This window comes from Planococcus citri, chromosome 3 (genome assembly GCF_950023065.1).
Source record: "Planococcus citri chromosome 3, ihPlaCitr1.1, whole genome shotgun sequence".
Classification (NCBI taxonomy): Eukaryota; Metazoa; Arthropoda; class Insecta; order Hemiptera; family Pseudococcidae; genus Planococcus; species Planococcus citri.
Window position 1 is genome coordinate 20,347,544 of NC_088679.1, and position 19,222 is coordinate 20,366,765.

Genomic DNA, 19,222 nt, shown 5'->3' on the forward strand with positions numbered 1-19,222 from the left:
ATTCTTGAAAAATTTTTTGGCACCAGCGGGGATCAAACTCGAGTCCCCAGATCTGTGAGTGGAATCCTTGCTACCTCTGCCACCAGAGCACTTGGTAGAAGTGACTAAAGATTTATATACTAAGCTGAAACACACGCGCAAAATACCACATTTACGCACGTTTTTCAGCAAATAGGCCTATGTGAATAAATACGCTACAAAATATTTGTGTAGCGTATTTTTGTGGCTGGTTTTTTCAATGTGCGAAAATATGCCACATAGTTAGAAGCGTAGCGGCTTTACGCGATAAAAATATGCTACGAAATATTCTTGTGGCGTGTTTATCATTTCTGCTGTGCAGAAAATGTGACAACCTAAAAAGTCGCTTCAAATTACGCCTGTGAATTGAAGCGCAATTTTGAAAACTGTAAAATCTGCTGCATGGCAGCAGTTTAAAGTCGTGTTGAAGTATAAAATGCCAATTAAACTGCTCTTTACCGCATATTTATTGGCAGAAGGGCAGATTTTCACCCAACTGGGTGCCATGTTTAAAGATGTAAGGACAGCATATAGTTCACATGAAAGAATACTGAACAAGCATGGAAGTGGAAATCGTGAAACCTCACAATCACGAACGACCGAACAACCACAGCGATATACCGATTTCGACCCATTGGTGTAAAAGAAATGAAATCATTATACTGAGCAATAAAGTTATTGATGATTTGAGTATTTAGTTGAGTGTGTTTGAGCAATGATGTATCGAATGAGAGGATATTATTCTTAGTTTTTATAGGATTTTCTGGATAGAATGGTGGAAGAGGATATATCTGAATGGAGTTTGGTATGAAAGAGGCTTTATGGAGATATGAGTCATAAGCATATGGAAGATTGGGATCAATTTTTGAGTCTATGGTGAGAGGGAGACTGTCAACAGTTTTAAGGTGAATGAAAAATTGTGAAAGGATGAGTTTTGATCGTGTAGAAGGGAGGATTTCAGATGCTTCCTGATATAATACGTGTATAGGAGTAGTTCTGAGGGCTCCAGTTGCCAGCCAAAGGGCTGTGTTGTGAATAGTGTTTAGTGATTTGAGTGTTGACTGTTTAGCTGATGAATAAGTTGGCAACCCATAATCACATTTTGAGCGAATCAGAGCTCTATAAATTCTGAGAAGAGATTGAGTGTCTGCTCCATATATTGTACTAGATAGTTTTCTCAATAGGTTTATTCTATTGTTACATGCTTGTTTTAGATAGTTGATGTGGTTTTTTCCAGTTTAGTTTGTTGTCGAAGCATAGACCAAGATATGTGATTTGGCTTTTGCAAGGTAGTGGAGTATCCTTTAATTTAATTATGCTTTGGTGATTGCACCCTTCATTTGGGCAGTTCTGGAATTAAGTATCTATACAGTATACATACACTATTTTTAGGGGGGGGGGGGAAGGATCCCATGAAGCTACCCATTTTGCTGATAAGACACACTTTATTGCATTATGTGTAGTGGAGTATTTTCTATAGGTACCTTTAAATGATTCAGAAAAGTTATCCATCACTGGAAACTTTTTTACCTACTTTCATTCATCTTACTCGTGGCTGATTTACTTCGCTTGGAAAATTATCACAAGCTAGGTTATCGATTACACACAAATGCAGCTTTAATTATCTGTCAAGAAAGTCGCGCTGTCTCGCTGTAAAGGTAACACTCGAATAAATTCCAACTATATCTACCGGTTTAGTTGTGAGCAACGACTCAGTAAATCAGTTCCGTTTGCATCGAGTTGAAAATTTAATCAAATGAATAATTAATTTCTTTAGATATAGACATCGCATCTTGACTGTTATTCAACGAATTTGTTCTAAGCCTTTAAACCATAAAATGCTAAACATCGCTTAGTCGTGTAATTAATTATATTGTCGGAGTATTTCCACGTAGTACCACGTAGGTAGGTAGAGGTACGTGTAGCATTTTATATGTAGGTACGAGCTAGAGTAGATATACTTACACAGTTGTGTACGAATCCGCACATTCGCATTCGCGAAGCGAATTCTACTCGTACTTCTTCGATTGGTACTTTTAGCGACGCTGACGCTTCGGTATGAATTTTTAAAACACTTTTAGAAAGTTCAACGAGTCGTATATTGTTTGATTGGATTCGCGTCGGTAATTGCTTCCCTCTCTGTTTTTTTTCTCTCTTATCCTGAAATGTGTAGAAATATAAAAGGATAGTACGCGAGTAAAGTTTCAAGTATACGAGTACCTATGTTTTGAGCCTCTCTCGAAACGTACAAGTAGGTATTTCATTGTACACGATCAACAAGTGTAAAATGTATTTAGTCGAAAGAATTACAGGGTATAAAATTTTACACTCATTTTAATATATTTGACGCAGGATAAAACGAGAGAGTGGGCAAAAAAAGTGCGAAAAGTTGTATCATTAAAGGAGAAGTTTTTCGGCAAAAAGCGGCGAAATTACGTCGTATAATTAACCATTAATCGTCCTACTCGGCCTGTCATTTGAGCTTTGTTGGCTAGAAGCCAAAGATTCGCGTTCGATATTTGCGCGAAAATGTATAATACGACACGAGCATAGTGGAAACGATTACAGCCACTTTTTAAAGGGCGGCTCGAACTCTCGGCTGATTACGTAGTCGTAAAACGTAGCCAGAAATTAAAAATTTCTACAGCATGAACATTATAAATGTAAGCGTATATAAGTATTACGTACTCGTGGAAATCGTCGTAACTAGTTATAATAAATTAAGCGACCGACTGAACGATCTAGCCGATGAGTAAAATCGTTCGAAAGTTCGTAGCGTCGCTCAAATGCTCAATACAGCGTTGATTTGGCCGGTCACAATACGAGATATGAATAAAAATCCAGCGCAAAAGTCTAAAAAGCGTAACTCGTTTTTTTCTCGGTTCTCGGGCGCGCCTTGTCGTGAGTTATTTTTCATTTGTAACCGACAAAGAATAGTAAAAAAGTAGGAAAATTTCACCCTTCGCGAATAAATATTTATCTAGCGAAGTGCTCGCTATAGCTCGTTGGTTTGTGAGGCCACGTACATGTGACATTTCTTTAAAAGCCACTTTTTAAGGTAATTGCCAGAGTCGGGTGTCGAGTGTGCAAGAAGGTGTTATAGACTCGGATTTCTTTTTTTTTTTGTTGCTTGGTCGAATCTCTGGGTGGAAACGAAAACGAACCGAAATCATCCCTTAGAAATGAAAATACTGGTATTAGGTAGATAGGCATCTTTTTCTGAATTAATGCGTTCTGCTTTGAATTTTGCGAAGATTCATATCTATAACGAGGGCGATCGTTTTGAATGCTTTTTTTTTACCCTAAAGCGAGAGGAATTTTGTAAAATTTTATCACAAATGTGCATTTCTGGTAGGCTTAATATCTCTTGCACAGAACCAGGGGAATCTTTTTACAAAAAAGAAAAAATCTAATCCACGGGGGATGGGGTGGGGGGGGGGTTAAAAATACGGTAGGACCTACAAACCAAATTTCAGATGTTTTCGTTCACTCGTCCACAAACCATGATTTTTTTCATTTTTTCCAAATTGACATAAGAAGCAAATTTATTGACGAGAAAATATGAGTAAACAAGTACTTTCTGGTCATTTTGAAAAAAAAACTGTTTTTTCACAATATAGTACGGGCACCAAAACGAAAATTCCAAAAAGAGTGCAACCGGAAAGATATAAAATTTTTGCGATATAATTATAGTCGAAAGTAGACCTTTCCCCGATCCCGAAACCACCATTACATTTTTAAGATCGACTTGCAAAACCAGTTCAGGGGTACTCAAAGTTGTGAAAATTTCCTATTTTTTTCCTACCAATTTTGGGTTATTAGTCTTCACAGAAGATAGGCAGGGAAACGATTCTGGGCTTAAAACACTCGTAAAGGACCACTCTTCAAATAGCCACTCATAAAAAACCTTGCATAGTGATTCTCACCCCTTCAGTGGTTCCCAAAGTGGAAATTTCGAAATTTCTTTTTTCAAGTCGCGCAATCAATCGAGTATTACTCGGAGGGTAATTTCGCAGCTGAAAAATGATCTGGGTAAAAAAGTTTGGGCATTTCATGAGAATTTCAAATATGTGTCAGTTTTTGACCTAGCGTTGATAGGGGTTGTGATAAGAGAGGTTGAAGGGGAAAAAACATGGTTTTATGCAATCACAAAAAATTTCCAATTTCGTTTTATACAAGCTTAGATCGTTTATTATTCTTAATATTTTTCAATGTCTTACCCCTGTAAGTGATTTCGTCACTTTCATCCCCTAAATTCCGTGAAATATGATACTTTTCAAATTTAAAAAAAAAACTGAAAATTGAAAATTCATCGGGGAAAAACGGTTCTATTAAGTTTGATAAACTTTGATACAAATTGTATCAAATTTGATCCAAAAAAGTGATATAATTTTATCAAACTGTATACCTACTGTTTGATAAAATTATGTCAAACTGTATCAATTTGATGAAAGTAATTCCATACAATTGTATCAATCTCATCGTAATTTTACAGAATTGTGTCAAACTAAATCAGTTTTAATGAAAGTACAATCTGTTCCTGAAAAAATTACAAGTCCAGAACGTTGAGAAGGGCATATGTGTGCTTTTAATACCGATCCATGATCCATTCAACAAGCAGGTTGGCTCAGAAGGATAGGCAGGTGGCAAGTGACTATGAAGTAGAAATACATGAACTCAAACCATTCCTGGGGCAAATATTGCAATTTTTTTCACTTTTTTGGAAAAAAATTTTTTGCAACGCAAATTGTTAAAAACATCAAGTATGCAAGTCAACTGTTTCCGCATTTTTATGAGTTTATGAGAGTTCATTGGTAACAAATTTTGATAAATTGTATATAAAACTGATCGAATATAATTTCATCAATTATATGTATATTAATTTCTATCAATTTTGATCAGGTCAAAGATAGAAATAAAATATTTTTGATCTTTGATAAAACTTTTTTCCCCGGGATAATGAATTTTTAATTTTTAGCTTTATTTTTCAATTTGAAAAGTATCATATTTCACGGAATTTAGGGGATGAAAGTGACGAAATCACTTACAGGGGTAAGACATTGAAAAATATTAAGAATAATAAACGATCTAAGCTTGTATAAAACGAAATTGGAAATTTTTTGTGATTGCATAAAACCATGTTTTTTCCCCTTCAACCTCTCTTATCACAACCCCTATCAACGCTAGGTCAAAAACTGACACATATTTGAAATTCTCATGAAATGCCCAAACTTTTTTACCCAGATCATTTTTCAGCTGCGAAATTACCCTCCGAGTAATACTCGATTGATTGCGCGACTTGAAAAAAGAAATTTCGAAATTTCCACTTTGGGAACCACTGAAGGGGTGAGAATCACTATGCAAGGTTTTTTATGAGTGGCTATTTGAAGAGTGGTTCTTTACGAGTGTTTTAAGCCCAGAATCGTTTCCCTGCCTATCTTCTGTGAAGACTAATAACCCAAAATTGGTAGGAAAAAAATAGGAAATTTTCACAACTTTGAGTACCCCTGAACTGGTTTTGCAAGTCGATCTTAAAAATGTAATGGTGGTTTCAGGATCGGGGAAAGGTCTACTTTCGACTATATATCGCAAAAATTTTATATCTTTCCGGTTGCACTCTTTTGCGATTTTGAAACAATTACAGCGTTCGGTGCCCAAAAAATCATAATTTTTTGGTTTTTTATGTAATTGTAGCAAAAAAAAATTTTGGAAAATTCTTGTCAAAGAAAAATTTAATTTTTTTGGTGATTTTCCTTTTTGAAATTTGGGCAAAAAAACAGATTTTTCGGATTTTGTGGCTACAAAAAAATAGTGTCCGCAATTTTGGTAAAAAAAAAACAGACTTTTTGAGAGTTTTAATTAATCCTTATATTATTATTTTTTTAGAAATTTCAACATTTCTTCAAAAATGTTGGTTTTTTGCTGTATAAGTAATGACAAAAAAGTAAGGTTTTTTGGTTGGTAATTTTGAAGGAAAAAAACAGACTTTCTGTTTGCAATTTTGACAAAAGTAAATATTTTTGCAAAAAGAAGTGAGACTTTCTGAAAACGTTGTCTCAAAAGAAGGGGTTCTTTCTACAGTTTTGGCAGAAAAATCTAGATTTTTTGGCAATTTTGATGAAAAGAACCAGTTAAGTCTAAAATTCTGACAATAACGATCAGATTGCTCCTGGAAATTTTGAAAAAAGTGATATGTTTTCAATTTTGGTAAAAAAAAACCTTTTTTGGAAGTTTGACCATAAACAGGTCTACAATTTTGACAAAACATTGACTTTTGCTCATGAATTGTATTCAGGAGAACGCATGGAACCCAAAAATGCATTCTTGGAAAATTTTACCGAATTTATCATTTTTTTGATGTTCAACAACTTAATGCATGTTTAGAGAGTTTTTTTCATACTTTTTGGCAATTTTTACCAACATTTCATCACTTATAGGCATTTTAATGGATTTTTGACAATTTTTACACCATTTTGATACGTTTTCAAGACTTTTTAAAATGCATTTCTGGTAATTTTTATCGGAAATTTATCTGCAGTTTTTCACTTTTGGGTAATTTTTGATAGTTTTAATGCTTCTTTGAGCGTTTTAAAATTATTTTAATAAAAATATTAAACACTTTTTCGTGCATTTTGCGAATATTTTACCAAGATTATAGGTATTGAACTTTGAGTAATTTTCACTTTTCAGTAATTTAAAGCATTTTTGACAGTTTTTGTGTATCATTTAAATACGTTTAACACGTTCTTGATACCTTTTTTTTTTAGTAATTTGCTCCAATGATACTTGATGAATAAAGAAAATCAAATAGCTATATCTACCTACACTTGAGCATTAAAAAATACCCATTTTACCAGTGAGTCCATAATTCGTTGGCTAAATATTTCTCTGGTACTTGAAAGTGCACCATCAAATAAATTTTAGGTGTTTAAACTTCATTTTTCGATTTATAGTAAATTTTGAAAAGTTTAAATTGGACCTTCTCTACATAACAATTCAAATTTTGTTTAAAATGAGATAAAAACTTGAAATCGTTCAGATTAGTCTTTTTTTTTACGCTAAAAAAATTCTTCACCGTAAAAACCGACCAAAAAATCCAACATTTCGTATTCAAGAAGTCATTACGAGTCCATCCAACTTATACACAGAAAAACACGTCGCTATGAATTCATAATGCCTTAGTGCACGTGTGTCGTATGCGTAGAATCTACACGTGTCTCGGTGTCTTGTGGTTATATATGGCTCTTCATGTTTGTACATAGAAGGCTTTTAACAGCATCCACGCGCCTACTCTATCAGCATCTTTTATGAATTCTCGTCTGAATTTTTTCTCATTATAAGCCTACTAAAAACTAAGGCTGAAAATCACGAAATTAAAAACTACTCTCGTTCATTTATTCGCCTCATCTCATCGCGTATAAACGAACCATAAAAAGAAGCGAAGAAGAAGGGAAAAAACATCTCGTTAAAGATGTAAAATAAAATTTCCATATAGGTAGTATTAAATTTTCATCCAAGGTGGATTCGATTAAGACGGCGTATAAATCTTTCACAGTCAGTTCAGCACGCCGGAGAAGCTAATGAATTTCAAATAAAGCGACGAGTACCTAGTTTTTCAAAAATTAAACACCAGCTGGATACGGTGCTTACAAGGATTTTCACAATGTGCATAGAATTGTAAATTCCGCGCCGAACATACTATACACTGTACAGCAATTCAGCTTCCATAAAAGTTTAAAAATTCCCAAGACGGTAACAATATCTTTTAACTCAGTGTGTGGTAGTTGGTTGGTGGTATATTATATTTTCTATGCATAGAAATCCACACACATATACACTGTACGGCTTCTCTCCATTCAAAATTCGAATCACTCATACATATTAAGAATATATTTCCTTCTATGAATCTGATATCTATTGTAGATAAGTGCGCCTCTCTGTTTGTATTTTTTTTTTACGGAAGGAATACCCGCACAAGGCTTTAAATATCGATACAAAAATCACCATTTTATTGTTTTTGTTGGTATCGCGAGAAGCCGCCGATCATAAATTCTCTCGATGGTGGCGCGCGAAATGACATCAAAATAAAACGAACATAAATTTCAAATTTTCATCTACGTCAGCGGTTAGGTTAGTTGCTTTTTGCGAGAAACCTACATTTTTAAATTCAACTCGAAAGAATTTCAAATGCCAGCTAAGATAAATTGACGATGCGTTAAAAGGCTTACAAAAAATATATCGAGGAGGGAAAGGAAAAAAAGCAGGAAAAAAGCGTCTGAAATGAAAAAGAAAATTAAACGCCGTCCCAAATCTTACTCCAGGACGAATGGTACCGTTAAAAGAAACTTGTTATGGTAAATTGATTCCTCAACTGATTTTATTCTGGTTATGGCAACTTTCTGTACGTTGTAAATTTATACACAGAATTACCTAAAGTGCTGGCCATTTAACGCAGTTGTTATTTCGGTAATGTAATTGATACAAGTAGGTACAAGTGCGTTTCATGCGAATTAATTAGGTACCTGTAGGATTTCATTTCTTGAACGAGGCAATTTTACGAAACGTAAAAATAAAGCAGCGAGAACGGAGACAAGCCAAAATTTCAGTATTCGTTTTGATCATTTTTAGACAATTTGACTGAGTGATAAAATTAGGTGCCAAATCGTTAAAGAAAATTTACCCTGTCCTTCCATAAATTCAAAGAAATATGCTAACTAACAGGAGGGTCACTCCATGCCAGTAGTTTTAAAAATAGGTATTTGCAAAAAAATTAAGTCCAAAGTGTTTTTTTCAAAGTAGCAGTTTTCAAAATCTTCCCAAAGGAAGAGTTACAACGACTCGACGATTCTTAAAGGCACTGCACGAATTGCGTCCCGAAAGTATGAAAAGGCACGAATTGCGTCCCAAGAAATATTTTGCTAGGCACGAATTGCGTCCCAAAGCAACCCTTTCGAGATCATTAGAATTAGACACGAATTGCGTCCCAAGGTTAGGGTGTTAAATAGGTTGGATGGTCGTTTTTAGAGAAATAGGAAGAATACGTACAAATTAACGTATATGAATATGCGTTGTCCTGACTTCATTGGGACCTTTTTGCTTTGAAAAATCATTGTTCTTTTATTGCTTATAAAAGTATCTACAAATTTTCAAAAGCTTTTGCCCTTGCTACGCTGGGGCAATTTGTTTATTTGTTTTCATTTTTATAAAACAAAAAAATGCTGCTTGAGGCTTCTAAAAATTGAAAAATGAATATGCAAATTTCTTATAAGTCATAATAGGCTCTGAATATAACCTAATGGCTATAATACCCATCATAATGTGTTGAGTATTTATATCAATTGGCAAAATTGTCTTCTCACATTTTATTTCACATTAACAAGCTCAATATTTTAATCAGAAAAATTGGTATTTTTTTGTCATATCAGTCGGAAAATTTTCCCCCCCGAAGAAAATGCCTTGTTTTCTCCCTGGAAAATGTTTGTAAATTTTGGCATTGTTGGTTTTTCAAACAAACCTCCCACGCTCAATTTTTTCAGCATTTTTTTTTGTTTTTATTTAAAACCCTGGGATCTTATAGTGTTGTGTTTTCAATTCTTTGAATAGAGTTCACGCATATGGATGTCAAGTTCATTTGAAATAACATTGGTAATGCAAGACGTAAGGTACACCCTACTTTGTGAATACATTTTTTTTCTATGTATTTTGAGCCACTTCTTTTGTCTAAAATATACCTGCCCCAGCTGACGCAATTCGTGCCTGTTTGGGACGCAATTCGAGCCTACCCATTTGTACCACCCGTGGTGCGGGACGCAATTCGTGTCCAGCCTTCTTAAAATGTTGTAATAAATGTCCCAAATACGAATCCTTGGTTAGTTGACCCAAAATGACTATTTTTGGAACACCAGGGGTTCCCAAAGTTGTGAATAAAAAAAGAATTTTAGGAACCACTGAGTATTATTTTCAAAACTTTTTTTAGTGTAAGATATCTGTTTGAACCTTATAGATGTTATGCGAGGTAATTTTTCTATTTTTGACCCTCGGGAGCAGAAATTAGGGGGGTTTAAAAAACCAGCCAGGACAAAACGGGAATGGATTACTGATGAAACATGGAAAGTAATAGGGAAGAAAAGCGTTGAAGGCAGAACTTGGAAATACAGGAAAACAGCTGCAATACCAGAGGAAGAACAGAGAGGTCAGGAGAAGAGGCAGAGAAGACAGGAACAAATACATCAACAAAATATGCGCCGAAATTGAACAACATGAGAAAAAAAATGAAACCAGAGATATGTTCCAGAAAATCAAAATTATCACAAGAACGTTTGGAGCAAGATTTCTCCCTTTAAAAAATGAAGAGGGAGCTGTGCTGGCAAATAAAGAAGAGGCAAAGCTGAGATGGCGGAAATACTATGAAAAACTGATGTCGGATGACACACTCAGAGATGAACCAGATGCCACAGAACATCCTGATGATGATGATGAGCCAGATATACTGAGAGCAGAAGTGGAGGCCGCAATAAAGAAGCCCAAAAAAACAGCCGGAGCAGATGGTGCCCAGTAAGGTGAGAATCTGCCCTTCTGCCAATAAATATGCGGTAAAGAGCAGTTTAATTGGCGTTTTATACTTAAATGCGACTTTAAACTGCTGCCATGCAGCAGATTTTACAGTTTCCAAAATCACGCTTCAATTCAAGGGCGTAATTTGAAGCGACTTTTTAGGTTGTTACATTTTCTGCACGACAGAAAAAAATTTCTGCTGATAAACACGCCACAAGAATATTTTGTAGCATATTTTTATCTTGTAAGGCCGCTACGCTTCCAAATTATGTGGCGTATTTTTGCATGTTGAAAAAACCAGCCACAAAATACGCTACGCAAATATTTTGTAGCATATTTATTCACATATCGCACCTCGGGAGTAATAAGGTCACATCTCAAAAAAGTGAAATTTTACAGGAGAGTGATTTTCTTTTTTTACAAAACTTGATACATTATTTTCATCAACTTATAATTAATTGTGAGGAATGAATAGCATCTCATTTTAAAGATTGGGTATCTTACCTTCATTTAGCACAAGAATAATTTGAAAAATAAAATCTTAAAGAGGAAATATTTCAATGTTTGGAAAACATTTTGAGTTATATCCTTTCATTAAAGTTGATGTGGAGGTGAAAGGAAGCGTCCAAAAAAATTCCATGGTAACAAAGTTGTAGAGAATTAAATTTCCAATCGACATAATGTCATTAGTTTTTTTCTAGAGTGCTTAGTTTTTGAGTTTTTCTCAAAAAACTAAAGTTTCATTATGTATGTGCAAATTCATTTTTCTGAAAAGTGATCAATTTAAAAAAAATTTTCCATTTGGTACAAACCAATAAAAAATGCACTCCTTGTGACTATTGCTAACTAACAAACATTCAAAACAATCAAAACTTTTTGTTAACACTTTGTATGTTTGAAATTTGCTAAAAAAAGGTGGAGTTTGTTGAGATGTGCCCTTATAACTCCAAACAACTTGCAATGTTGTTGAGATTTTGAGTTAGGCCATTTGCGTTTTTTACAAGATCTAGATAATGTACCCAACTCAAAGTGTTATTTTTGGTTGAGGGGGGTCATACAAACCCCAAAAATGCAAAAACATCAAAATCAATTTTTTTTGAGATGTGACCTTATTACTCCCAAGGTGCGATATTTGCTGAAAAACGCGTGTAAATGTGGTATTTTGCGCGTGTGTTTTAGCTTAGTATATAAATATTTATTCAACTCTACCAAGTTCTCTGGTGGAGTAGGTAGCAAGGATTCCACTTACAGATCCAAGGACTTGAGTTCGATCCCCGGGAGTGCTGAAAATTTTTTCAAGAATATTGATCAATGGCAGATTTTTACACGTAAATAAAATATGCGCCAATTAATGGGCAGAAAAAGCATTGCAGTGAAGTGCTGGAATTCCTGCCTGCGTTTTTATGTCGCGTAAGAGCAGATTTTCACCCAACTGGGTGTAGTTGCAGAGATGATAACAGCAGCATCAAATGAGAGTACCATAGTATTACACCATATACCTATGTATGCAACAAAATATGGAGAGATCAAAAATGGTGACAGGACTGGACCACATCCATAATATACATACCCCTGCACAAAAAAGGGTCAAAGCTCGAATGTTTTAACTACAGAACAATCTCCCTGATATCTCACACCAGCAAGGTACTCCTAAACATCTTACATGAACTCAAACACCTCCAGAACAGGCAGGTTTTGTGCCAGGAAGAGGAACAAGAGAACAAATCCTCAACATTTGTCGGATAATTGAAAAGGCTTGAGAATTCAACAAAACCTACCGTTGCTTCATCGACTATGAAAAAGCCTTTGAAAACATTAAATGGAAGATATTATGGGGAAACCTTGGAATAATGGGAGTACCAAAACACTTGATAGACCTGATGAAGAACCTGTACAATAACAACAATGCACAGGTAAAGGTAGAAGGGGAACTGATGGACCACTTCAAGACCTGCAAAGGAGTGAAACAGAGATGCATCCTCAGCCTAATACTGTTCAATGCATATGGAGAATGGATAATGAGGGAAGCTCTAAAGGGATGGAAGAAAGGAGTTACTCTAGGAGGCAAAAAAATATCGAATCTGAGGTACGCAGATGACACCACAATACTGGCTGAAAACATTGACAACATGAAGGAGATCATGGGCAAGATTGAACAAGTTAGCCTAGCCAGGGGTCTGAAGTTGAACAAATCAAAGACCAAGATGATGATAATAGATGGGCAAATGGCAACCAACCTGAGCTGCAGGAGATAGATGGAATAGAAGTGGTACAGAGCTTTGTATATTTAGGCTCCTTAATAACCAAAAATGGAGGTTCAGAAGACAAGATAAGAAGGCGCGCATCGATTGCAAAGACAGCAGTAGGAAAACTGCCGAATTTGGAAAATCCACGGAATCACCAGGAGAACCAAATTAAAGATTGTAAAAACGCGTGTGTTCTTAATATTCCTATATGCCTCGGAGACTCTTGACAGTGAAAAAAAAACAGATCAGAGCTGGGTAGATGCATTTGAAATGTATTTTAGCTATAGACGAATGCTTTGAATCCCATGGACCAAGAAAAGAACAAACAGGTCAATACTGGAGGAGCTAGATGTGAAGGATAGACTCAGCATCCATTATAAGAAGGAGGATCCTGAGGTATTTTGGACATATAGTATGGAAAGACAACCTAGAGAAGCTGACTGTACAGGGACAAGTGGAAGGAAAGAGGTCGCATGGGGGGCGGGTGATCACCCACAAGGTACACAGATCTTATCAAAAAGGCAACAGGGCTCACCCTCATGGAGTGCACCAGGCAGGCCGAAGACAGAGAAGGTTGAGGCAGCTGATTGGGGAGGTTCCATAGTCACGATGCTCGGATACAAGTGAACGATAAAGAAGAAGAATTTTTGGAAAATTTTGAGAACTGCCATTTTGAACATACCCTTTTAAACCCCGCTGAAAAGCTTTTTACAGTTTATTAGTATCTGAAAGACTCCCATTCTACCAAATTTTCTTACAAGAATTAAACAGTACCGTTTTTGTTGAAGTTCACATTTTTAGAAGTAAACAGACACATTAGTGTAGGTAGGTAGCCAGATCAATAATTTTTTCAGATAAACTCTATCAGTAATAAGTCATATCCAGATGCAATAGGGACCTATGTGTAGGTTTTCTGAAAAACTACCTTTTGATTACATTAAAGATTCATTTCATAGTCAAATAAAGAGTATTATCATCATTATTGTATTAAAACTAAAGGTAAAACCGCGTGAAAGAAATACTTGCTATAATAATTCAATTTAAATACCGCAAGCTGTTGCTACACTGAGCAAAGTTAGACTTGTTTCTCAGTAGTTTGCCGTTTATAAACACCGCAGGAACATTTTTTTGAAAATTTAAACTTATTTACATAATTATTTCGTTCTCACTTTTAGAAACAGAGAAAAAGGGATAAAGGGGGAAACCCACGAGATATGCGTCTACTTGTACGCATATAAAGCTTAGGTAGGTATACTTCAATCTAGCTTCAAACGTTTGTTCAACACTCTGGGAAAGATACATGTAAGGAATATATCTTCATCAATTCATCGTTAACCAAGTTTAAAGGTGCCTACCAAAAAAAAAAAAAAAAAAAAAACAGAACATCCAACAACATTAAGCCTAACCAGTATTATGCATTTTCACAGTTGGTTCTTTTCTACGCAGTAAAACGATAGCTTCGTAGCCAACTTGAAAAAAAAAAGGATTTAAACTAAAAGGTTAAATTTGGCGTAGTAAAAAAACCTCGATTCCGAAGTCGAAGCCAGCATGAAAATTTCATTTTTCCTTTACCATACATTTGGAAAATTTGCATATCGATAATAGACTTGAATGCGAACCAAAAAAAAAAAAAAAAAGAGCAAAACCTTATACATTGTTCGCTTTGTGTGATAGCTACGTAAAAGCAGTTTAAGACTTTATAATAAATGGTTTTGCATTTCAAAAAGGTATAGAATTTCGTATCGACCTAATAATTCACCCGAAGGTATAAAGTTGAAAAATACTCGAGAGGCTTTTTTTTCAATCAACATCAAAAGATAATTGACACAGGTGTACGAGCTTCTGATATCTCTGAGCTGTGACCGGAATATCAATAATTCCTCGTACTCCTATATATAGGTAGCTAAGTGTTAATCATGCCAAATTTGATACCAATTAAAAAACCATTTTAATACTGTTGAGATTTATTTCTAATATTTCATCCCCGCGGAGCTAACTTTGTCTGCAGTGACTAACAAACTGAAATTTAATATGAATGGAATCAACGTACCTACCAAGTTAAGGTACCTAGCGGTCTAATCACGAAGGGGGTGTCGGTTATCACTGAAGTATCGCGTTTTTCATTTAATCATCATTATCGTGTTTGAATAGCTTAATTAGTACTGACGAAAATAGCAACGTGAAATAATCCGTGAAAATATCTATACGAGAGTACACGGGTAGAAAGGTGAACCAAAATATCGTCATCGTTAAATTGCCACAGTTCTTAGTTCAAAAGGGGGCAAAAATAATTCAAATTGAGTAAATTGATACCTAAGTGCCATATACATCTATACATTTGCCTGTATGGAAATCAAGATAGGCAGGTAGGTAACGTGTTTCATGTTCAGTTTCTTCAACATTCGTACAAAAATTGACACATGTCAAAGACTGTATGTATATCTAGTTCTTATAAAAATGTATATTTCGATTGATATTTTAACGTAACTATGTCAATTGTCAATATTTCACATTTTGAGCATGAAATTTACCTTATTTAATCATCTTCCATTTGCGAATAAAGATGGAAAAGAAAGGAAAAATTAACCCCACCAGGTATACAGCAGCTAATATTACACCAATGGGATTCGTAAAGTGGGTACAAGGACATTCAACATTTATAAAAGAAATTTTGGTTTCTTCAACTCTCTTTTATGCTAAATACGTGTTCATTATTTTATTTCAAGAAGGAAAAAATATTCCTGTTCGGTTGTTCTCATTTTAATACAAAACACAAAAATTTATCAAAATTAGTGATATCTACGTACATCTGCAGTTAGGTATTGTACCTAATATGGGATGGATCATCCAAAAAAAAGTCGACAGAATTTGAATAAATTTAGCAGAGACCTTCATATTGAGTTGAAAGCTACCAGGAAAAAAAAATTCAGCTCCGGAGTTGCCCATGGAGCGAAGATATGGGCTCTCAAAAAGGGAGCAATTCAGAAAAATATGTGGCCAAAAACTATTCGTTATTATTTTTTCGGTTGCCATTCATAGTCATGGAGCTCACTTATGAATTTATTGCACCCCCCCCCCCGGTCGATCTTCCGGGACAACTATTTTCTTAAAGGAGGAGTCCTAAGGAACATTTCTAGCCATTGTACTCAAAAAAAAAAAGTGGCCCTACTTACAAAATGGCGGCCATTTTGATTGACAGATCAGCCGAAATCGCAGATTTTGGGAGCAGCATAGGACTTGCACAAAATTTTTCAACCCGTACAAGGGTAGATCGAAAGATCAGGCAAAGATTTATCACCTGTCCAAATTTCAAGTGCTAAAGTTCGTTTTTCGATTTTTGGTGAATTTTTGAAAATTAAATTCAGGCCATAAATGAGGAGAAAAATCAAAATTTTACCAAATTGACCAAGAAAGCTGAAATTTGGGATATGTCCTATTTTCGACATGCCAAATCGATTGGAAATTGTTTCAAACCGTTTTGAGCAGTTCTGGAGCCTCCAGCGGATTTTTGGAACTCGAAATTCCCCAAAATTTCATCAAATGGAGTTGGATGGCCAAAATTTACTCTGCAAACTAATTTCAATACGCTACGAAGTCAACTCCAGGAGGATTTCAAGTCGTTTTGGAGCCTCCAGCGACTTTTTGAAAATTACTGGAGCCTCCAGTAGATTTTTGAAACTTTAAATTTCCCCAAAAAATCAAATGGAGATTGAAAGTCGAAATTCATTCCGCAAACTAATTTCGATACGCCACGAAGTCGACTACAGGTGGATTTCAAGTCGTTTTGGAGCCTCCAGCGACTTTTTGAAAGGTCGTGTGACGTTTTTTGGAAAATCACCAAGTAGCTGGAAGCTTCAAAACCATTTGAAACCACCATGTAGTCCACTTCAATATCGTAGGCATGTATTGAAATTAGTTTGCGAAGTAAGTAAATTTCAGCTTGCCAACTTCATTTGGTAAAATCTTGCGGGAATTACAAGTTTCAAAAATCTACCAGAGGCTCCAGTAATTTTCAAAAAGTCGCTGGAGGCTCCAAAATGACTTGAACCCACCTGAAGTCGTCTTCAGAGGGTGTTAAAATTGGAGTTTAGAGTAAAATATTAGCTTTCCATCGTCATTTGATGAAATTTTGTGGAAATTTAAAGTTTCAGAAATCTGCTGGAGGCTCCAGTAATTTTCAAAAAGTCGCTGGAGACTCCAAAACGACTTGAAATTTATCTGCAGTACTTCGTAGCGCATTGAAATTAGCTTGCAGAATAAATTTCAGCTTTCCCACACCATTCTGATGAAATTTTTTGAAAATTTCGGGTTCCAAAAATCAGCTGGAGGCTCCAGAACAGCTCAAAATGGTTTGAAACAGTTTCCAATCGATTTGGCATGTCGAAAATAGGACATATCCCAAATTTCAGCTTTCTTGGTCAATTTGGTAAAATTTTGTTGTTTCCCCTCATTTTTGGCCTGAAGATTTTCAAAAATTCACCAAAAATCGAAAAACGCACTTTAGCACTTGAAATTTTGACAGGTGATAAATTTTTGCCTGATCTTTCGATCTACTTTTATACGGTTTAAAAAATTTCGTGCAAGTCCTATGTTGAAACGCATAATCTGCGATTTCGACTGACCTGTCAATCAAAACGGCCGCCATTTTGTAAGTAGGGCCACTTTTTTTTGAGTACAAGGGCTAGAAATGTTCCTTAGGACTCCTCCTTTAAGAAAATAGTTGTCCCGGAAGATCGACCGGGGGGGGGGGGTGCAATAGATCCTTACCAATTTATAGGTATAGTCTTTTCACATTGAAATCTGCCAAATTCTTCCCCCAAAAAAACTATTTACTTTTTCATTATGTATTCAAAAAATTCTTCCAAACACAAAAATACTCTTTCTCTCCACTTTAGACCTACTTCTTAGAAGTCTGCTTACAAAACCCTGAAAATTTTCCAAATTGAATTGCTAAGCATGTTCTCAGATAGAATTTTTCTTTATTCCAGCAAACTTTTTTTTAAGCGGATAAAATGTGCCCGGAGCTTCATAACTCAATCCTCTACGTTATAATTATTTCAACTAAAGTTTAGTCGTTTAAATTACCTACTCCGTAAATTATTTTTTTATTATATTTTTTTTTCTCAAAAATTCAAAAGCGTCATTAAGTTTTGAAACTATTACAATTCATTTCTACTTCCATAGGGGACAAAAAGAGCACCATTTTGTTAAAAATGAAACAATACTCGCGTATTTCTTTCTTCCCTTGTATAAATTAAAACCAAGTTATTTTCATCGGTAAACGAATTATTGTATTCATAAACACGAATTGATTAAAGAGTTAAGTAAGTACCATGTTCCGGCATTTGTACACTATGAAAATTTTCTTTTCTCGCGTTTTCTCTGTTTCTGTGCAAATGACTACGTTAAACTAGCGCGAATTAAATCATTAAAAATATATTACGTTTGAAAAATTGAAACAGCGTTTCGAAAAAAATCGAATAAATGAATCGAGAATGAAATGGCAGGAAAAAAGTTTAATTTATTCGAAAATAATAAATTATAAAAACTAGGTCACATCTGAAATATCGCAAAAGAATGGGATACAGCGGCATAGTTATTCAGAGAGTTCTCGTAGTACAGATTTCTAGTCATTCGCATAAGTTTTAAAATGAGAATTAATTTACGATCGATATGGCCCAACTCGATGGTTAGTGGTCTGCCATCTCATAAGTACTAAAAATTCCTAATAGGTATACAATAAACTGCATACACGAGTGAAAAATTTTATAAATTGAAAATTTCTATATCGATTCACCGTAATAAGCAGATGTGGAAAGTTTTTCACCCATGTTTAGAATAATAGTATCGCTTCTCGGGTATTAAAAGCGTATTATAAAAATTATTATGACGTATAATACCCAGGCCTTTTTCCATATTCCGAGTTTAAAGATAATTTTACTGGACCTAAATTATTTTATAATATAGGTACTGTGAAGTTTTCGTAACAATTAAAACAATTGGACCTTTTTTTCTTTTTTTTTTAAATAAAAAAAATGAATTCATTGTTTCGAATATTATTCCTCCTTGGTACTTTTTATTTATTTATTTTTAAAAACGATTTAGTCTACAATTAAGAATGCAATTTGCTTTGTCTTTTATCGTATTTTCACGCGAGAATGCCTACTCATATTTTTATAATAAGTATACATGTGAGATTTTTCCTCGCAACACCTGGATATAATATTTTTTTTTCTTCTCACTTCACTTTACGAGTGCAGAGAGCTTTCTACTCGTATTTGACAGCGTGTGCAAATGTAAAAACAGTGTAAGGTTATCATAAAAATTGCTTTATTGTGAATTTTTTTTGTTTACGATGCCAGGATGCTGTATTAGGTACATGAGAAGTACTTTTTTCAAGTTCG

The 19,222-nt window shown here is 34.9% G+C and overlaps 1 protein-coding gene across 3 annotated transcripts in view; it reads right to left on the bottom strand.

Annotated features, from left to right (window-relative positions):
• LOC135841698 (uncharacterized) overlaps nucleotides 1–19,222 on the bottom strand; it is a 231,690-nt gene that overhangs the window by 211,421 nt on the left and 1,047 nt on the right. The window contains exon 2 of one of the 3 annotated variants that reach the window (XM_065358820.1): nucleotides 1,984–2,178. The exons of the other annotated variants lie outside the window; for them this stretch is intronic. The gene's annotated coding sequence lies outside the window, so the exon portion shown is untranslated. The remainder of the gene's footprint in view (nucleotides 1–1,983; nucleotides 2,179–19,222) is intronic. 3 annotated transcript variants of the gene reach the window in all.